The 22827-nt window shown below is 42.8% G+C and overlaps 1 protein-coding gene across 2 annotated transcripts in view; it reads right to left on the bottom strand.

The window, feature by feature from the left end:
* coq8aa (coenzyme Q8A-a) overlaps nucleotides 1-22494 on the bottom strand; it is a 48459-nt gene extending 25965 nt beyond the window's left edge. For both annotated transcript variants that reach the window (XM_084453729.1, XM_084453731.1), the window contains exon 1: nucleotides 22454-22494. The gene's annotated coding sequence lies outside the window, so the exon portion shown is untranslated. The remainder of the gene's footprint in view (nucleotides 1-22453) is intronic.
* Nucleotides 22495-22827: the final 333 nt, after the last annotated feature.

Here is a 22827-nt window from a genome sequence, read left to right as displayed (position 1 = left end):
CTCACCAACAGCTTCAGTGAGTTTGTGTCAGAGCGTTTCAAGAGTCTGGAGACTGGCGTTCTGAAAGCAACCTCCACACTCTTTGACCTGTCAAACTGGCCAGTAGACACCACTGATCTGGCAACATTTGGCACCGCTGAGCTGAATGCCTTCATGGAGCATTTCCCTCCAGTACTTGAGATACATGGAAGAACTTTGAATCCGTGGAGGCAGCTAAGCGAGAGTGGCTTGACCTCAACATTCTCATTGCCCGTCACTACAGGCACCTCAATTCCCAGGTGCTGTAGCAACGGTTGATTCAGGGTGCCATTGGAAGAGACGGCCAGTTCCAGCACATGCAGGTGGTAGCAGAGATCAGCCTCGTCCTCCCCATGAGTTCCTCTTGCTGTGAGCGTGGCTTCTCCAGCATGAAGAGGATCAAGTCTGACTGGAGGTCGGTCCTGTCCAACGAGATGCTCAACTGCCTCCTGCAAATCTCTATTCATGGCCCTCCTGCACAGGACTATGACTCAGTGAAAGCAGTGACCAAATGGTGGAGTAGTGGCTGCAAGGCACGAAGACCTCAGTACAAAGACTGAGACAACCAGTACAGTACAGCTGCCAAACCCCAGCTCTTTCCCCATGTCTATGGGAATACTTTGTTGATATTATAGAGACTTTTTTCTTCTTATAAGAAACAACTGGGACTGATATTGGGTGTTCTATTTCTTTTTTTCTTAATTACATTGTTTACAGTTTACAGAACTTTAAAAAATATTGTTTTAAAACAATGTATGTGAATGGAGCAAAATAATTATATTTCTTCAACATTTTAATGGTGTTTTTAGGATGCCACAAACAACTAACAACTATAGATGATAATAATAAAGTAAAGAAACAACATTTTGATTTGGGGACACTTTACATTCACTTCGGGATGGTTAAAATAGTTTTTCGGGACGGTTCCGGGACGGTGGTGAAAAAAGTTCGTCTCGAGCCCTGCTACAAATGCATTCAAGGGTCTGGCAAGAAATGGAAACAAACTCAAACTTTAATAAATCCAAGTATAGGTCCAGGGCAGGCTTACAGTAGGGATGCATCTTGCAGCTAAAATATAATAAAGTACAAATGTAGGCTATTCAAGATAAAAATGAAAGCAAGGAAAAAAGATTTGCACTTACTGTTAAAATATATTAAAATGTATAGAAACTGGTTTGAATTTGTATGATGAAAATGTTAATTATGGAATAGTCTCGCAGCATTTAGAGACTGACTTGAGAGTCTAGTTATGGAAATGAATAATCACATTTTTAGAAATATTGCATTTTCTTATAGTTAGTAGTACTGAAGTTGACATTGAAGTGACCCTCCTATGAGTTGATGACACCAGCAGTGGCCCCAAGCCAATTAGAGTTTGAGACCCCTGATTTACAGTCTCAGTCAGGTCATAGAAAGCATCATCCTGGAGCCGGTTGCACAGTCGTTATTCAGTGGTGACTAGGCCTAGTCATAGCCTAAGTGTTGACTAACTTGAAATTTTGTCACTACCAAATTTAAATGGGTTGCACCACTCACGACTAGTTCCTAGTAACAACTAAATATTTACACCACCCTGGGAGGTGGTGTAAGTGATGACTAATGCGAGGAAGTAGCTAATACTAGCGTCTTCAACTCTGCTATTAGGACGGAGGCGGGCTGAAGCGTTGTCGCTAAATCTGTCAGGGGAATTTTTTTCTTTTTTTTAGCAGATGTCTTAGTTATATCAACATTAAGCTAACTATTGGCACTGGTGTGCTTATTGGTGTCATATTTATTCAGTTTGAGTAATTTCACAATCAAGCTAGCTAACCACCTTTAGCTCAATTGGCTCACTTACTGGGTAGCGATGAGAGGCGGAGTCCCAGCACAGTTGATAACCCTCCGTTGCGGGTTGGGGGGCCTCTCATAGCTAACCAGTAACTGGTCAGTGGACTGTATCAGGCAGCCTACGTTATGTCTGAATCAAATAATGTTATCAAACAAGCTTGGGAACTAGCTGGCTAGGATAATTTAAGCATAATCCAATAGCTAAATCCCCCAAAATAACCTCTCCACTGCACAAGCTTCTCACCAACCCCAATAATAATAAACACAAGCTACCGAGTGCAACGCTAGACCTGCTAACGGAGATAATGCATTTGGAGGAGAGTGTTGCAGCTTGTGCTAAACGAGGCAAAGGAAGAACATTTTGTGGACTATTATCACAGCCATTCCACAGTTGGGATTATACAGAAAGGTGAGGATCGAGCCTGTTGGATGACCAACTCAAATGCCTGGCTAGCTCAATATTGTTGTAAGTTTAACATGAATTGTATGCGAGCCGGAGCCAGTCACTTTCACTGGATGACTCGAGTTTTCGGCGTATGCAGGCAGAGAATAATAACACATAGGATGACTATTTCATGGAGCAACTCGCGATTACATTCATTGTTTACATTTTGCTTTGCTTGCTCTGATCGGCTATAAAGCTCTTTTCGGCACGTTTTGCGACAATCTCTTTCTAGTAAACAACTTGCGAATTACTACGTTCCCAGCTGGCATTTCAACGTTGATTCACGGGTGATTCAACGTCATGTGACTATGTGAATCAACGTTGGATTAGGTTTTGATTTTGAAAGGTGAGTTAACGTTGATATCGCGACGTTGTTCCAACATCTTACTCTTCAACATGGGTGAATTAAGGTCTTACAATCACTGTTGAATATGTGTTGAATTTGAAAGGTGAATCCACTCTGAAATCCCAACTTTGTTTCAACGGCTTACTTTTCAACATGGGTAAATGAAGGTCTTTGAGTCAACTTTGCATCACTGTTGAAACTGCAACTTTGTTTCAACTTCTAACTTTTCAGTCATGTAGCCACAGAGAACAAAGGCGTGAACTTTATACAATTTTATTTTACATTAGAATCAAGATGCACATGTAGGCCTACAACAGCAGTGAATGGGGTTGCAACACTGACAACTGTGCAAATAGCGACTACATCAATCCAACAATTATGTGAAAAATAAGTGTTTGTGGCACTGGCATGCACACACACAAACACATTTTGTGACACTTCTATACAGCAATGCTACAGAAAAAGGCATTCACAGTCAATCTGATCTGCCGGCTGGTAACAGCTTTTAGCTTTCTAAACATACAACCTCTGCAGCACAATACGACCCAGGATGTAGCCTATGTTAAAATGCGAAAGCAAAACCAACTTAGTTAGCAAGCTAAACAATATAGTAAGCTTACAATCTACAAGTAGTGGCAAAAGTTGGACAACTTGGGAATGACTGGCACATTGCTCAGCTTGTATATAAGTAGATACTAGCTACGTCCAGCTAGTGCGAGACAAACATTACACACGATGCACCGCACCAAAATTTCCAAAGAAACTACGGTGTCCATAATAGGACATCCTCGGATGTCCACGAAAGGAAATTCGAATCTCATTCTTTGTGTAAGTGCAAAATAAGGATTTGTGACCAATAACATTAATTTATTGCAAAGATATATAAAGCAAAACCTTCGCTGGGCCACTTTTTACCCATATTGTGCATTAAAGGGCTATAAGGCAGGTTGAAGACATCATGTTGACGTTGTGTACATCAACGTACAGATCTTTAACAGAATTTCAAAGTTGATTTATAAGTATTTTATCAACCTTTTTCAACCATTGAGCATTCAATATTGTTTCAAGGTTGAAACGACGACTGACATTAATCCAACTATATTTCAAAGTTTAAGGTCGGTCGTGTGCAAGCTGGGTTGTTACTAGTTAAGATATTGCCTAAGTTGGAGTGGTGCAGCCGGAATTAGTAAGCAACTAGTTTGAAACTAGCTAGTAGCCTAGCAACTAAGTTTAGTAAGGGTTTAGTGACTAAATGCTTGAACGTAGTAATGACTTACGCCAAACTGGTGCAACCCAGTCCGGACCTTTTCCAGCAATGTTCCTGCTTTTATTCACCCAGAACTTTGCGGGGAATGCTAGCAGGTCTGTTTCTAGATCAACTTTCCTGGCATTTTCAAACCCTGCTTGCATTCACACATAACCTCGACCTGGTGAATTGACTGAACATTGACAGGTAAGACTACATACACAAGAGGCTAGAGACTGCCAGACATGGGACTGAGGAGTGCCAACACAGATATAGACTGGACCAACACAGGAGTTTGATTAGAGCAACACAGATGTTGACCAACACAGGAGTTAGACTGGACTAACAAAGGAGTAACACAGATATTACTGGACCAGGTGTTAAACTGGACCAGCACAGATATTAGACTGGACTAGGGATGGGCAAACGATCAAAATTTATTTTTTGATAATTGAAAGAATTAACAATCAACTATCGATTAATTTATAGCTTTTTTTTCCATTAAAGGCAGAAATAACAAATAAAGCATGTCCTTGAAAATAGCCTTATTTCTTGTGTTCTGATAACGTTAGCCTACATTAGGCTGTCCACGCATGCTGACGCGATTGCACTCAAAACGGCATTAAAACTAGACACTTCAGTCCAATAACAATCCTCTTAAATAAACAAGACTGAGTAGCGTATTGTTTAACACATTTTACGTTAAATAAATAAATAATGTAGCAAAAATAAGCTACCGTTACTCACCAGAAGTAACGTAAAAAAAAAAAAACGAAATACTCACACATACTGTAGGAGGATGACTGAAAACGTAAACATTAGTGTCCTTAAGAGCTTTAACTTTATCCAGTGAGATCCTAGTAGGCCTACTGGTTCTTGTTCAGAAAGATGAGCATATTAACATGCTCAGGGGTGAGACGCGAACGCAATCTGGTGATAGTCAGGCCAGCCGCAGAAAACACTCGCTTCGGGGACCGAGGTTGCTGGGATGCAGAGGTAGGTTTGCGCTAATTTGGCCAACCTGCACTAAGCCGTGTCGCCTTTTAAATAAAAATGATCCCACGCCAAACTTCGTTTTGCCCGCTTCGTCTTCAACATGGCTAGGCTGTTCTGCTGCTGCTGGACTGGCAAAATATTAATATGCATCAACTATACCGTTACTTCGGGAACCTGTTGCGTCATCGCGTAGCCTACTAATTCAACAAATACATTTCTCACACAGAACGTAGACAAAGTAATTTCCACTGAATTTATTGATTATCGAGCACATTTTTTTGTGATGACCAAAATCCTTATCAATCAATTATTCGATCTTCGATCATTGATGCCCATCCCTAGACTGGACCAACATAAATTTTAGCCTGGACCAACACAGATATTAAACTGGACCAGCACAGATATTAGACTGGACCAACATAAATTTTAGACTGGACCAACACAGATATTAAACTGGACCAGCACAGATATTAGACTGGACCAAATATTAGACTGGACCAACACAGATGTTAAACTGGACCAGCACAGATATTAGACAGTAGCACACCAGCCTGTCTCTACCAGTAACTACAGTGTGGTTCCGTGGGTCAGAATCGGTGGGGAAACCATCCTAACCCTCTCAGGCTCTCAATCATACATAATGGCCAACAGCAGGGTATTAATAGCCCATAATACGCAGCACAGTCATGGTAACCAACCACCAATGGCTTCCAGAATAGAGAGGTCATAATTGTAGATAAGCCTTGGTTGAAGCATATTCCACTCCTACTTGTCAGAGGGCACACTATCAGAGAGAGAGAGAGAGAGAGAGAGAGAGAGAGAGAGAGAGAGAGAGAAAGAGAGAGAAGACAACTTGTGAACGGTAACTCGCATGCATCTCATAACATTTTCACCTACAAAGATTTGTGCCAACATGGATTAAAAGGGTGTAAGAGCAGACCAATCTGCTAGAAGGGCAGGGGTAGACTTTTCAATCTTTATTTAGTGTAGCCGAGCGCTACGCAAGCAGCATTGTTCACATCCTCCGCTGAAGACTTAATGTCTAAATGGAGGTTTGAAAGCTGTACCCCACTAGGCGGCAGTAACAGTAACAACTTAACTTTCTAGTTTGCATTCCTTCTCGCGTTCTCACTCAGGTTTGAAACGTCACATACTTTGTGTACTACAGTACTAGCCTACTTCTTCACCGCTTTTTGCTTCCACCTCGCAGAGCGTCAAACGACCTCACTGCCCCACCGTTCTCCGGTGCTGCATCTTGCGTACGTGCGTCCAGACCAGGCCCTGGGAGTGAGCCATGCACAAATGAGGGCAGGATACGTGCGGCAGTCACCCTGCGTGAGCAAACACGTACTTAGCGTGAAGTATTATTTAAGCCGCTAAAATAACCCTCCATTCAGCAGCTCTCGGCCCCAGACAGGATCTCACGTCTGCATGGAGAATACAACAAAGGAGGAAAGTGGTGATCACACAGGACAGGAGTGGGAGTGTGTGTGTGCAGGGCTGAAAATTAACTTTTTGGCTCACCTGCCAAGGGGACTGGTAGATGAAAAAATCCACCGGCCAAGTATATTTTTTACCGGCCAAAATAATAAATTGCCTTTTTTTGTCACATTATACATCTGTTTCAGTACTTTTCATTCAGATAATAGTATTATGTTGAATACATGCTTAAGGAAGAGGCCAAAGTAAATTTTCAAATAAATTAGTTTAATTCGATGCCTAGAAACATTGCAATTCATAGAAATTCAATTAATCATTTCCATTCACTTCCACGGTGTAGAATTATCCATAACTACCTAACCCTACACAAATATGAGATATAAATGATCCAAGCCTTAACCTCATGGTCTTTATGTGTTTTCAAAATACATATACTGTAACATATTCACAGCCTGTCATCATGTAAAGTTAAACCTGAGCTGGATGCAGGGGCGTAGGTTTGATTTGAGCTTTGATAGGGACACAATGGGTTGTTGTTGTTTCACGTAGTAGTCTGGATTGAATCTGGATGGTGGCCGAATCAGATTAATTTCCGTCGCCACTGATTGGGCAATGTGACAACGAATGACAAGGTTTATCCACAAAACCTACATCTCCTGCCTGCCTCTACAGGTCCTGCCTTTCTGCTGCTTTGACCAAAAACATTCTAATGTCCATTTTTGTCTGAAACACTCTTTTCCGTGTAGCCTACAGCCTATTCTGTGTAGCATATGAAATATGAACATAATTACGCTGGACTACTTGAACTGAATTGCATAAACAAACCAGATGTCTCGTCTCGTTTGTTTAGCCTGCTATGCAATTCAGTGGGCGAGTGAACCTAGCTAGTCATTGCTCAAACCTAGGAGTTTGCAACGGTTATACCAAAACTGATTTATTACTAGCTAAAGACAACTGTTATGACAACATTACAGCACCTTATCTCTGCCTCAGCAAACGTTTACGAGACCTAACGTTATAGCTAATAGGTACAGCTCTGGCTAGCTGCATCACCAGCTAGCACTAACATTACAGTTTACATAGGCATTTAGTAGGACGCAAACTAAACTATTATCATTGATACAACTCTGTACAGAAAAATAATTGTCAGTCAACATATTGTATTCCCTATTGTTCAATAACTTCAATCTTACTTGCTGCCTAATCAAAATTCCCGCTGTTGCCGACAGTCGATGCTCGATGTGCTGTGAGCTGCGCGCTGAGCTCGCGAGGCACTCGCTGGGTCACAGAGGGAGGGAGGGAGGGGGGAAAAGTAGGCTACTGTACGTTGTTGATTGGATAGCTTGCAGCTGTCAACCAGGCCTTAATTCCCAAACGTTTTGCTTTCACAAGTTGTGAATGGTAATTAAAAACTACAGTTTTCACTCTGTATTATTTTTGGTAGGGACAATTCGTGTTTCCGTGGCTTTGGTATGGACATGTCCATAGCGTCCATACCTAAAACTACGCTTATGGCTGGATGACCAGTGAAGTCAATCAAGGAGGAACCAGTACCGTCTTCAGAGTTTATAAGCTACATGACAAGCGATCAAAGACATCCCTTCTGATAAACAGTGGCTTGGTATGCTATGGAAGCCCAGAGACAGGATAGTACACATCTACTGTAGGTGTTGACTGTAGTAGCGTCCTCTGAGATAAATGGGAACGATTTTCTGTGCATGAGTAGCCTCGCGTCACCAGTCTCTCCTAGTCGTGTGACTGAAAACTTTATTTGGTGCAGCGGGGGAGCTATTTAAGTGCAACACACAACAAACAGAACGCCTATGGCATGGATGTGGCGACATCGCACGCATAATTTTTTACATGACTCTATTGGTACAAACATTTACCCGCCAGCGTGGCGGATAGTCTCTGAAATTTAGTCACCAAATGGAAATTTTACCCGCCATTGGTGGGTGTTAATTTTCAGACCTGTGTGTGTGTGTATGTGTGTGTGCACTGTGGAGGGTCCAAAATTATCTTTTTGGCTTACCAGCGAATTTGGCTGGTAAATGGAATTTTTTTATTTTTTTTACCAAATCAAAATCAAATCTAACTTTATTTGTAAAGCACATTTCATACACAGAGGCAACATAGTGCGCTTTACAGAGAGCAAAGGAGGGGATGGACATAGATCCTACCCCTACATTTTCCAGAGGGTTCCAGAGGTTCACTCAGGGGCCGAAAAAAAATAACAATAAAAAACAGGTCCAGGCTGGCTTGTTTCTGTTCAGGACTGGTAGGACGGAAGCTAGTCATGCCACTGAAATAGCTGTGAATTGAAATGACATGAAATAATGTCTGATAAATTAAGATAGGTCTTGTCGCCTGGACACATCAGTTCCAATGCTTCCAATGCTAATCCAGCACAATAAGAGTGGGATAGCCAGTTAGCTCATGAGCTCACAACAACTATCAGCAGCTTCCATAACATTAATGGTAGCAGTCAGTGGCTAAAGCAGTTACACTGATGATTCCTTTAGCTATTTTGCTGCAAATTGGTTAACTTGTGTTTCTGGACAAAGGTAAGGGATAAACCCAGATAACACAAGGCTAGCGGACCTACAGCGGATCCCCGATGGACGAGTTGGCGGACCAACGGCGGAATCCGCTGGCGGGTTACTGGCTATTTGCACATCGAATGGCAAGTGGACCTCTGGCGGATTATTAGCGTCAGGGACAGCGGCCCGCTAGTAATCCGAATTGCTCCACCACCATTCCACCAGTAGTTTATTGTCTATATCCTAGGCCCATTGGCCCTGGGCTTATGGATTTCTATTGCTAAATTAACTTACTCTGTACATTTTTTTGGGTAACCCTTCCTTTCATAGTCCCCCAATTACTAAACATTTACCTGTCAATAACTGACAGCACCACCAGGTAACCACATTTTTACATAACTTCTATAACATCCAGTGACAAACACAAATGCAAAATCACAATGTTCATATTTATTAAAATGCTTTGAATTATATTAATTAGAACTGGATCCACTCAGGAATCTGGGAGTGGGACCGAGAACAGGAGGAGGAGAAAACAAAACAGAGTTGCATGTATAGAAAAACATAACAGTAAGCAAGCAAGTGTAGTATATCAATGGGTAATTGGTCACTTAATTGGTCACCCAATTTATGCAATCAGTTTGATTCAGTTAATTCATCTATAAAACAGACTGTACATTTCCTTAAAAATAATTTAAAAAAAAAAGTTTTGTTCCCATGGGATCTCTCCCGTCTGTCTGAAAAAAGGGGGCAGAGAGGAGAGGAAGAAATGTTGTGGCCTAAGTTAGGAATCAAACAGATTCGTCCTTAATTGGGGTCTTGAACCCTTGATCTCCCACATGGGAGTCGGACGCTTTATCCACTACACTACTGAGGAACTTGGAAGTGTGGGATGTCATAGTGTTATTGTTCCTATGGAATCTCTTCCGTACTTCCAAAAAAGGGGAAAGGAGAGTGAAAGGAGGGAGGGAGAGGGATGGAAAGGCCAAAAGTAAACTTAGAAATAAACCCACGGGCTAGCAGAGTGTGGGTATCGTTTCCCAAAAGCTTCCCCACTGGGGTCTTGAACGCCTGATCTCCCGCATGGGAGTCAGACGCTTTATTCACTACACTATCGAGGAACTTGGAAGTGTGGGATGTCATAGTGTTTGTGTGTGCTGGGACTACTGCCTCTTGTGGTGGCAACATAGAAATGCAGGTCAACAACAGAACGGAGGGAGGGAGTGACAACCCGACAAACGCCATCTATGGAGCGCTGGCTTACAGCCAGGCACAAAGATAGGCTAGCCATTGGCTAGTGAATAGAGTTAATTTTGGACCCTGCTGTGTGTGTATGTGAGCATGTGTGTGTGTGAGGTGAGTGCATGAGAGTCTTGTTAGTATGCATGCGATTCTCCCTGGCTCACTAAGGGCCTCCATGCAGCAGAGCAGCCTGCCAGACACCAGTGAGGAGTACCTGACCGGAGGCAGGCCTGCTAGGCTATTCTCTGGCTGGACTTCCTCATAATGTTATGTAGCCTTATGTGGGCTCTGGATGGCAGCTATAGTAGAGGTGTTAAGAACTAATGTGCTCACCCCTGTTTTCTTTAGTTTAATCCGGTGCTGGGTCACTCCATAGCAAGGAGACTCCAGTCAGTTCAGTACAGTCCAATACGACCCGCACTCTGGATGAGTGTTCATCTCTTTTTATTCAAAACTTCAACATGGTTGCTTAAATGCAGCCAGACATTTCACCTTCTGCCTTCCTCAATGGCTGCATGAGCTAGATTAGAACACCACAACATTATCTCAATGCCATACCAGGTTCAATAAAAGCAGCCTAATGAATAACCTAGGTTATTAAATACAGCCTTTCAACAGTCTGTCCTACTGGGAGTGAGTGTGTGAGTGTGTGAATGTGTGAGTGTGTGTGTGTGTGAGTGAGTGAGTGAGTGAGTGAGTGAGTGAGTGAGTGAGTGTCATTGAGTGAGTGAGTGAGTGAGTGAGTGAGTGAGTGAGTGAGTGAGTGAGTGAGTGAGTGAGTGAGTGAGTGAGTGAGTGAGCGAGTGAGCGAGCGAGTGAGCGAGCGAGTGAGCGAGCGAGCAAGATTTGTGAGCAGTTGTGACAGGAAAAGGACATCCAATGGAACACAGCTGTAAAGACTGTCAATCTGTATCCCTGCACCCCGCACTGATAACTGTACACACACTACACAGTACATACAAACTGAAGTTACCATTTAAATACATTTGAAAATATTACACTTACGTATTCACTCATTCCACATATTTTGTATTTTCATTCATATTTTAACATTTTTGTGACGTTCGCTTTGGCAATATAAACGTATGTTCCCCATGCCAATAAAGCCCTTCGAATTGAATTGAGAGACGGAGATAGACAGAGAGAGGCGTTCGTGCCAGAGTTGGAGACAGCCCAGTGTAGAGGAGCGGGTGGAGGCTCTCCAGTCCTCCAGAGACAGGGTGGGCACAGAACTGTGGTGTGGTTTGGGGTTTGCTCTTTGCGGTAAATTAAACCAACTCTAGAACACTTCGCCTTCGCTTTTCCACCGAGAAACTCCACTAGTGCATACTCTTGTTCTTGTTTAAGTGTTGTGATTAAGTCTATTTCTGCAATAACTGCACTTATAGCTGCGTTTATTCTTCTAATGTTAACGCTACCACTCGTTGCTTCGGGAACCGCCATGTTAGCGAGCGGCAGGGACACGAACCAATCAGGGGCTGCTTTCCACTGTGGGGCGGGACAGCAGTTAAAATGCAGTCCCTGATTGGTATGGTCTGGATTTTGGCATAATCGCTCTGGAGGAGGCAAAGGCCAGACCGTTCTGCGTTAGTGAAACAGAATGTGAGCTCGCGAGAACGGGATGGTTGTATCAGGCTAGGTCTAGGCTAGAACACTGCAGTAAAGTCCTGTATACTTCTGAAAAGATTTTTTTTGTGATATGGAAACTTTGCAAGGTGGAATTGAGATGCAGTGATCCAAGTACAGGTTCAGGGAGCATATGCATGCATATTAACTGTATTTTAACAAGAAAGTGTGTAGGCCATATATATGTTATATGATTGTGATGGAATTTTATGCAAATATCTTATGGTTGATAAAAATGTCAGTTTAAATTGGATTTGTCCGTTTGTCATCCACACTTATTTGTAATCCACACTTCAAAACACTTTGGAAGAACACACTCAAGTGAGTGCACTTATCACACTGAGACAGAGGCATTCCGCTGGTGCCGTGTAGATCAGATCTACATCTACATACTTTGCCCGCGTGGGCAAAGAGCAAGCCCCAACACAGCTCCACCAATAGGATGGGTTGTTGCTCAGGGGGGGAGCCAACTCTATAGGGCCAACATGGAGATGTGAGCGCAGAAACCAGGGGAAGAGTTAAGCAATGCCCGAACTACACTAGGGTTGTCCACAATCACTTCAGCTATGTGGTGATTGTGTGCCAGACAAGGAAATAGTCATGAAATGCTGATAGTTGTTTTTGAAAGGAAACATCATGTAGCTATGCCAGGATGCGTAACTTCACATTGCTCCCAGACCTGACTTTGGGGGCGGGGGGATCCTGTGACCACACCTGAAGACATGCCCCACCACTCCACACCTTTCTCTCACACACGCTACACTGATAACTGCTGTCTGGAAGGCATGTCTACAGCAAACATGTAGCAGTAGGAAATATGTGGTTCATTTCACATTTAAACTGGAAAAAACACAAGTACAAACACGCCAAGCTGAGGATTATGAAATGCATTGTGCAACTTCCCATGCTGATAAAGGGAAGAACATGAGTGAAGGAACTGGTACCATTCTTTTTTTTGTGCGAGGCAAAGCCGTCGCACCAAGAATAGTGAATGTCGGGTTGTCCCTCTGTCCTAGCGTTGTTGACCTGCAGTTCTATGTTACTACCACAAGAGGCAGTGGTCCCAGAACATCAAAACAAAAGTAATGACACCTTTGATTTTCAAGAGCTCTGGTGGCCTAGTGGTTAAGGAGCTCGTCTGCCATGCTGAAAGTGCGAGTTCAAAACCCACAGAACTTGTGGGTTCAAAACTTGTGGTGTGGACAGTTTTTTTTGTCTCTGGATGTCATAGAAGCTATGTAAAAATGCGGTTACCTGGTGGTTCTGTGTCAGTTATTGAATTTATGTGGTAGAGCCACCGCCCATAAATAAACGAGCGTGGGTCATATTTCTTCATAATAGACGCTTTTACAGCCTTCATCAGCAATTCAGAGTGAGCCGTATTTTAGTGCAAAGACTAATATTTTAGATGTCTGGCTGTTGCATCTGTGTACAAATCGGCGCTCTAGTGGCAAACTATTCGTTTCAAGAGGAAACCGGCCCATTCAGAACTGGAGTTGCCTGTGGCTACAAGCCATTAAGCATATGAACTGAACTGAGGACATCATCAGAAACGTTTGCGATGCCCATTTTCATTTATCAGGCAAGTTATTTTGACTACCTGGTTTCACTGGGATGTCTGGTTGAAATGTAGAGTAATATCTGAAGTAAACAGTAACCCATAACCTGGCTGCACACTAAGCTAAAGCTAAGTTCAGGAATTGAAGCCTAATGTTAGCTAGTGCTAGCTAACACACTAGCTAGTGTTAGCTAGCTAACTCAAGGCCCGGGGAGTCGGAGATGGCTAACGGCTAGCAAAACCTAATGAAATGGTGAGTCCTGCTTTGCAGCTTTATGCATTTCAGATTGATCATTTTGGCAGTGTGTGTGAATTTGCTGCTATGTGAGAGTACCCCTACCAGTGGCGATTGCTCCTATAAGCCAGGGTAAGCCTTGCTTACCAATACAAATCCAAGTAAAACTTGAATTTTTGCGCCTTCTTTCAGTGAAAGTGAAAGAAGGCACGAAAATCGACTTTCAGACTGTTTTTGACTTAAATGCATCTTGTATTCTGCCATATCGCTTCATTTTCATCCGTGTTTAGCATTTTGGTAGTGCTCCGTTTCCCCCTACAGTCCTCATGAAAATACAGTCCACGTTACGGTCCGTTTACACCGGTCTTACTAGCTTGTTATTCACTTAACATTGTAGGCCAGGTAAAATTATTCTAGCTTATGGAAGTCAAGACCAAATCAAATAAAGACCAAATCAAGACCTGGAGCAGTGGGCTAATATGCCTAGTAGCCTAAACACTGATTAGTGAAGTAGGGGAGTAGGCTATTGAGTGCTGTGCCCTATGGGGGTGTATTTTATCGTCCTGTCATTCCTCTTCATGGTGCTTGGCCATTGTTGTCATATAATGGCTCTGTAGTTTATTTAGTGTGTCCCTAAAAGATTGGTTGTTTCGGCCTAAATATTGCCCTCTTATTCGCTCGCTCTCAAATTACTGGCCTTTGTTGATGTGTTAAAAAAAAACATCAGTAGCCTAGGCTACTATAGTTTTCCTGTATGTTTTTACATATAAATGCCAATGCTCAGCGCCCTTCTGGTGCTATGAAACCCATCAAGGCATGTTTTGAAAGCACACCCCCCAAAAAATCGTGCGTGCTTCGTTGGTCCTGGCTTACTCGGTTCTAGGACCCACCAGATGCCACTGACCCCTACGTGCGTAGTTTCTCTCCCTATCTGCGTGTGTTTACGGAGTGTGCGGGCGGAGGGGGGGGGGGGGGGGGGAGGGGTTGGGGGGGCATTGGGAGTAATAACAATGTTGGAGAAGACCCTGTACAAGACCCCACGGTACGCTACTGCATTATAGACAGACAGTCCTCATTACAATAGGAGTAGGACACTTCAAATCCTATAGTAATTAATTTTTGTATGGCATGTGATGCACGTCGCTCTACGCCTACATGTGGTTTATTTTCGGTGATTAGACTGACTGTTGACTGGCACAGCTTTAGGTGGTGATGGAGGAATGAGCTTAATGTATTGATGCTTTTTTGTGCATGGCTGTAAGCCAGCGCACTTAGTATAGCGTTCGTCCGGTTATCACTCCCTCCCTCCCTCCGTTACTGCGGACAATGTTGGCCTGCATTTCTCTGTTGGCACCACAAGAGGCAGTAGTCCCAGCACACCAAAATCAAGAAGGACACCAAAATCAATCCGCCGATCTCCACTGCACAAGTAGAGTAGTGGTGAGAGCATTGGACTCCCACCCTGGAGACTGGGGTTGAAAGACCCGGTGGGGATGACTTTATGGGACTATACCCCAAACCTCCACATGTTCATCCTTTCACTCCAACCGTTACCCCTTGCCTTATAGATCAGATCCTGTCCCAACCCACAGGACTGGAAGGAGGACACCAAAACCCACCTGCCGATCTCCACTGCACAAGTAGAGTAGTGGTGAGAGCATTGGAGTCCCACCCAGGAGACCGAGGTTCCCGGTGGGGATGACTATGTTATCATCAGTGTAACTGCTTTAGCCACTGACCGCTACCATTAATGTTATGGAAGCTGCTGCTAGTTGTTGTGAGCCCATGAGCTAACTGGCTATCCCGCTCTCATTGTGCTGGATTAGCATTGGAACTGATGTGTCCAGGTGACAAGACACATCTTTATTTATCAGACATTATTTCATGTAATTTCAATTCACAGCTATTTCAGTGGCATTACTAGCTTCCGTCCTACCAGTCCTGAACAGAAACAAGTCAGCCTCACACGTAAGCCAGGCTGGACCTGGCCTGGTTTTCCTACCTGTGTGTCGCACCCAACAAAAGTCAGCGGCGTGCACGCACGTTTAGGCTACGTGGCTAAACCTCGCCCTTCCTCTACCATAGGCTACTAGGCTACTAGCGGTATTAACACCACAAATATCAATTTGTGCCACAGCTGAACATATACAATGCACCCCCACACCACAGAACTGTGAAGGCAGGTGCTAATGCACACATCCATGAAAGGTCTTAGTGAATTACAGTTTGGTTTAAGCTGATTGTAGGTTAGAATACATTGAATGCTGGCAATTAGAAGGAGTTCAGTCTCATGTCTGTCTCTCTGGGGAAATTCCAGTAAAAAAGTTCATTTTCATGTATGGGAGGTTGTATAGAGAAGAAACATTGAAAAACTCAGACTCATTGTATCACACTCTGTTACAAACGATTGTCCATGCCTTTGTCTCATCATGACTGATTATTGTCATTCTCTTTTTACTTGCCTCAGCAAAGCATCATTGGACCGCCTTCAGCTGGTTCAAAATGCCGCCGTCAGGCTGCTGACCAGGTCCAGTAGAACTTCTCATTACTCTTGTCCTGACCTCCTTGCACTGGCTTCCAGTTAATTTTAGGATCCAGTTCAAGATTCTTGTAATTACGTATAGAGCCCTACATGGTCAGGCAACTGTATATCTGTCTCACCTGCTCCACGCACAGCAGGACACTGGGGTCTGCTGACCAAGCTCTGTTGGTTGTCCCTCATACCAGGCTTAAGACAGAGTGACAGAGCCTTTGAGTCTGTGGCACCTAGATTGTGGAATGCTCTTCCTCAGGACTTGAGAGCTGCAGCCTCTGTGGACATTTTTAAGAGGCAGCTAAAGAAGCTTCTGTTTAGACAGGAATTTGTTGAATCAATTTGATTATGTTTATTTTGTTGATTCTTTATGCATCTTAACCTTTCGCACTTTGTGAGTCCTCTGTGAGAAGTGCTATATATAAATAAAATGTACTTTCTTACTTAGTAAAAATGTACAAAGCATGGCTATTGTACTGTGTTTAGGCTACTTGCCTTTCAAAAAAAGACAGTATAGATTGCAAGTCCTTAAAAATGTAATGGAGTGCATGAAAAAGTTATAGAAAGGAAATTTTATTTAGTAACATACGTACGGTTTAACTGTTCAGGCCAGTAACTTTGAAAAGCCAGTGGCCCAGGTGGTCAGTGTCAAATGTAGGCGACATTAATGTCGAGCCCTGAACAATAAACCAACCTACAGTACAAGTTATTATGGAATGTGCTCTGTTGTGGTCCAGCTGTCTTGTAGCCAAATGTTTAGCCTATTCAAAATAGGGATGTAACGATAACCAGCATAATGATAAACCACATTAAAATCTGTTTAAATTTATCGCAATAAAATTATCACTCCTACTCAAAGTACTGTGCTTTTAAAAGCTCACTATAAATACTGTCCAGCACCAACCAAACTTATCAAAAGTCTCCAACATGCATTATTTTAATGTTTATGCAAATCAAAAGTGCACAGTGCTACTCATTTTATTTGTGGTTTTCAATATAAAACTTGGTGAAATGATTTCGGTGTGGTGTATCAGTAGTTTTTGAACATCTTCAGCACATTTTAACAATACCAAGATAACCGTGATCATTTTGGTTACTAAAATCATGATGTGAAATTTTCATACCATTACACATCTAATTCAAAATAACTATTGCACAATTATCTCATCTGCTACCTAGGACTGGAATGTGATTAGGACTGATTAGTGCTGACAAGTTACTGGACAAGCAATGACACAAACTCCAATGTACCTGTACTGGTTATATATGGCAATTCAACTTTCCATTCATTCTATCACTATGCAGTGTATTTTTTATTTCAAAGCAAATCTATACAAATATTGTATTGCTTTCGTATGAAAAAAAGTTATTTGGGTGCACAAGTAGACTTTTGTGGCACAGTGACAATTTGTGTGCATTCATGTGCTGGTACCACTAGCTGGAAAAAGTTACCAGTGGAAAATGCTAGTCTGGACCCTGCCTCCCAATAATTTGGGATGGTTGTGGTGGGATGATTTTCAAAATGTATGAGATTTTTTTCCCATCAAGTTCTGAAAATGAAATGAAAAAAATCATTATTATAAAGTTAAAACACAAAACGCCAATCAAATTATTAGTAACCTCCAAAAAAAGAGCACAGATGGAAAAATAAACAAATCAATCGCATTAGAAGTGCTATGGAGGAGAGATGGCTCTCCAGCAGCAGAGTCCTTGCCAGACTGTTCAAACTGTGGGAGGACATCTGCATATTCCGGGCAGATACCAGGTCCGGACCGACTCCAACTACTGGGTAGATTTGGCAGGTATGGAAAAACTGAATTCACTGAGCTTGTCTCTCCAAGGCCCTAACACAAGTTGATTGATTCACAAAGAAGCTGGACTGCTGGGCTGTGTGAGTGGAGGGCGGGCAGTGTGGAAATATTTACCGACCTGCATGACTTCATGAACTAGCCTACATGTGCACGGTAAAAGGAGTAACCACAACTCACCTCCGATATTTTCCAAAAGAAACTTGAGAGAAGAACAATTGGGTTAGATGAACTGTTTAGCACCCATACAAACAATGCCCTGAACATCGAAACTGGACGATGCACTGCTGTTCCTTTCAAATGACCGGCCCCTACAGACTACATTTGCGTCAAAAGATGAATTGGCACTCAGTGGCGGGGGAGTATCCAGGACTATCACAGCCTGCAATGGAAATACTACCCATTCCTTTTCGATCCACATACTTATGTGAGATCACATTAAACAAACAGTGATCGCGGTTCATCGAAGTGTAGGATAACCTTTGCCGTGTCCAGCATCAGGCTGAAGACACAGCTGCTGTGTTACAACAAGCAGGCGGAGCCATCACACCAAACGGCCTACTGCCTTCACACTAAAATTAGAAAATTGCTGAAAAATTAACTAAATTTACATTACTTGTAATGTAAATTATCATTATTATTATTATTATGAGCAGAATAGGCCAACTGTGTGTGTGTCTCTGTGTGCATGATGAGGAGGGAGATGGGTGATGATGATGATGGTGATGATGACACAGTGACAGTTGTGGTGTAGCTCTTAAGGTCAGCCAATGGAGACCAGTGTGGTGGAAAAAACAGTTCACAAGAGACAAGTAGCCTAATTCTCAGATGAACAATAGTTTTAATCAACCTCTGCAGAGGGGCGTTTGCATGACAACAAAGTTGTCAGTGAAAAGTAATGATCAGACCGTAAAACTCAGTTTTATACTTAACGTATGACAACCCCTTAATCATCCATTTGTCACTGTAACCATAGTATGTAAATCTCTTCACCGGACAATCTGAAGTGTCAGAGTTAACCCTTAGATCACTCTTCATCCATCACAGGATGATGTGCTCGGCTGCTCACTCAATCGACCTTCAGACCCAAACCTTTTGCTGTTTCCGCTACAGTATGTTTGGTCGTTGTTGTTATCAACCTTTCAACCACCCAGGAGCGCCTTGTCTGCTACAGTACTATTGTGAGTACTAGGCCTGTCACTAAAAAATCAATCTCAGAGCAAGTTAATATTCTACCAAACCAGCTGGACCACTTCCGGTATTATACAACTCTGAGGGAGAGCAGTCATGAACTATGAACCTGATCAATTAATGGATACACTGTAGCTGTTGGCTAATGAATATGTCTCAGTCCGCTCGGCAAAAGTTCAACTCTTCTCAATGTTTTCATCTGGTAAATTGATGTCCATGTGGAATACATGTCTATGTCATGTTGTCCATTAACAAATAGCTTCCATAGGGAATTCCCTGCAATAGTGTGGCCGGGGGCAGGGCCTAGTGGTAAGGGTTAGGGTAGGGTTAACTACTACATAAAGGACCTCCTGTTACTGTGCTACATGGCTTCAGATTTATTCTCTGTATCATAGGTCAAATTGTAGGACTGCACAATATTGGGGAAAAACTGACATTGCAATATTTTGTCATTACAACATTCTGCAATATTGTCTATGTGATATGACAAAATACAGGGATTTTCACCAGATGAATGATAGATGATGAATAATAAAGAATGATTGTGATTGGTGATTCGCTGTGCATGCAGAACGAGTGTCCAATTAGTTATAGCAGACAGAGATTGTAGATTATTCATGGAAAATGAGAATGGTGCGAGTTTTCCTTTTGTATCAAGCAACAAAAATGTTATAGCACAACATGTTTAGAGTGAATTTGGCTAACATTGCACGCAGGGCTCGAAATTAAAGTTTTTCCTCAGTGTCCCACAACCGTCCCGAATTCTACTTTCAACTGTCTCAGACTGACAACCATTGTCCCAAAATGAAGTCTTTTTTCCATTCTACATAGCCAATAGTTCGTTTTTGAGTGAGTGCCCTAAGGCATTGGGGCATCATATTGTCTTTTCAACATAGTGAGGAATGAACTAGAGTGAAGCAAACTAGGTTCATCACCGAGGGATGTGTGGGTGGTATTGCCTAGATGCACAGTTTAAACCATGTCTCCCAAGCTCATCTAACCTTTAACTAAGCTAGTACTACCAAGCTAGCTGGCTGAGAAAACTAGCAATTAATGTAGCATGCAGCATGATCTTGGTTAAAACAACCTGATTTAATTGATAGGTTTGCCTGAATGTCTGCTTATGACAAAACAAAATGTTTATATGTATGTGTTTATGACAAGGTAAATACAGTTGGTATAAATAACCCCAAAATTCCCAGTTTATTCCCGTTAATTCCCATAAATTCCAGTTAATTCCCATGGAAAGTTTCCAACTTTGAATATTCCTGGAATTTTGCAACCCTAATTGTGTATTGTGCCTGGGACAACGGGACCTCGTTAATTTCAAGCGTTGATTGCCCATGCTAAAAAAAAGAAGAAAAATTGCATGTCCTGAGATGTGACTATTGCACGTACGTGCACATCGCGATGACAATGCTGAAACGATATATTGTGCAGCCATAATACATAGGTTATGATCTAGTCTGCAGGCCCAAGAGGGGTACTGTCTAAGCCAAGGCTTCCGATGAAGGTCACTGAGGGTGCACTGAACCAAAGATAAAGTTCCAGGCACTCAAAAATGCCATTATTTCTAAGAAGTATGGCATTTTTAAACAGTTGTGCCACAGTAAAGACTTTTTAAACTTAATCCTTCTTCCGGATATTTTTTGGAATGTCTGGGATGTCTTGCAATCTGTCTGAGAGCACCTGTATTTCTTTGTAAAACTGCACTCACTCAAGCGCCGAGTTGAACTCTGCAACCCTGAGGGTGTTTTGGATACCAATATGAGATGCTGTACCAAGGTTTGGGAAGGTGAACTGTCCAAATGATTCAGTAGAAATGTATGACATGCATATCATGGACGGTTCAGCAACTGTACTACCCCAAACCATCAAGTGTTTTTGACTGAACTCTCCAGTTGTTTAAGCCCAATTTGCAATTCAGATGAGTCCCGGGTCTCACCTCGGCCTGGACCTCACCCCCACCTCACCAACAACTGCACAACACCCTCATGCCATTCTCTCTCTCTCTTAACACCTCTCTCCCACACCCATACCCCCTCTTTCCCTCTCTCTTTTGCCCTTCCAATTCACCAACCTCTCCTGTCCTCCCTCTCTCTCCTTCACCCTCTCTCTCTCCGTTGTTGAGTTAGTCTCTACACCAGACTCCTGTCAAAACAACATGACAGACTTCTCTCATCCAGTCATCAGGTAAAAATGAACCACCAAGCATGTCACTGCCATTCCTATTGGTCACACTCATGAAAGCCACAGCTGGTAATAATAACTAACAGAATATCATCTAGAATAACCTACAGACACACTCTGAACCCGCCTGGCCAGCCACCAACAGTGGAAACAACACATGGGCTAAATTATACAGATGGCTAGTAAACTGCTAGTTCCACCAACTCTCCCAAGATGTCTGATCTGTTGCAATATCTGTGTTAGTCACTCAACACTGCCAGACAGTGCTTAGCTTTGAATGAACCGTTCATGAGGGCCTTGGCCTTTAACGTATGAAGCTGAACAATAGCAGTGCAACTGCAGTATAACGGTCTAGCTACCTATTACGTTATCATTCATGGTGCATAAGGCTGTGTTGCCTATGGCGAATTAGCAGTCCTGTCCACATATACACACACTGATACCTCTGCTGACAAGAACCAGGGCTGTCGGCGTGTGGCGCAGCTGTCGCTGCTGGTAAATGTTGTTTACGGGCCACAAGAATCTTGGTCTAGCCCCCTCTCTCTCCTCCCCTCTCTCCCCCTGCCCTCGGTGACTTTGTCAGCTTTGTCCTTGGCTGCAACAATGTACAGTATGTCAATTGCAGCCTAGCAAGAGAATAAAGCGACCAAATAACCTCCCGTGTTTAGATCGAATAATCTTGGTGTTGAGGAAGAAAGCTTCGATAAGATTGCGTTTAACATTGCAGCGATAAAACACTTTAGTCATTCATTCACTGCTCTAAAGCTGCTGCCCTCAAAGGAAATGACCTCTGAATGTTGACTTCAAGTCCGCTATTTACCAACACTCACAAAGTTTGTTGCATGCATGTGATATGACGACAACGTTATACTTGTTGTCAAACGTCAAGTAGATAAACGGCAACTGTTTATGATTGTCCTGTTAACTCGAGAGACCCAGGAGCAGCCCGCAAGATTATCAGGCATGAAGACAAGAGGTGTGTTTGGTCGTCGATAAACGTACAGTGGCTAATAAGCAAATTAGCAAAGTCACACACTGCATTGAATTAGCTCGCATGCTAACGTTAGAGCCTGCTAGCTAGCAAGCTTTTCGTACACATTTCCGCGCAAGGGCCGTTCACCTTCACGTTCAGATAGCTAACTCAAGAGAGGACGAGACAATACTCAGTATGCATCGTAGCATAGCTAGCTATATCGAAAAGTTTGTATTTACCTCCTGTAGTTGCAAAGAAGTGGATGTCCTTTCAATGCTGTGTCGCTCTCTGCTAGTAGCGAGTCTATTTACCATGAGGTCAACCGTGTTTACCAAACGCAGAGGGGCTGTGCAGTCCGCCCTACCCGCCCTTTAGCACTTCTCATTGGGCCATAGTTTGACAGTGGACGATAGTTTGACAGTGGGCGTAGACAGGTGGCTGTTCGGCCAATTGGATTAATGCACTTTGATACGACAGACTGTGTTGATATAGAGTTTCAGTAGACTCGATTCAACACCTATCAATCGATAAAGAAATTATATATCGATTTGATTGAGGAATCCAGATACAACCACTGACTGTAGGCTAAGGCATAATAGATATGCATGACACG

This window comes from Borostomias antarcticus (genome assembly GCF_949987555.1).
Source record: "Borostomias antarcticus genome assembly, chromosome: 19".
NCBI lineage: Eukaryota > Metazoa > Chordata > Actinopteri > Stomiiformes > Stomiidae > Borostomias > Borostomias antarcticus.
This window is presented reverse-complemented; position numbering and strand designations above follow the sequence as displayed.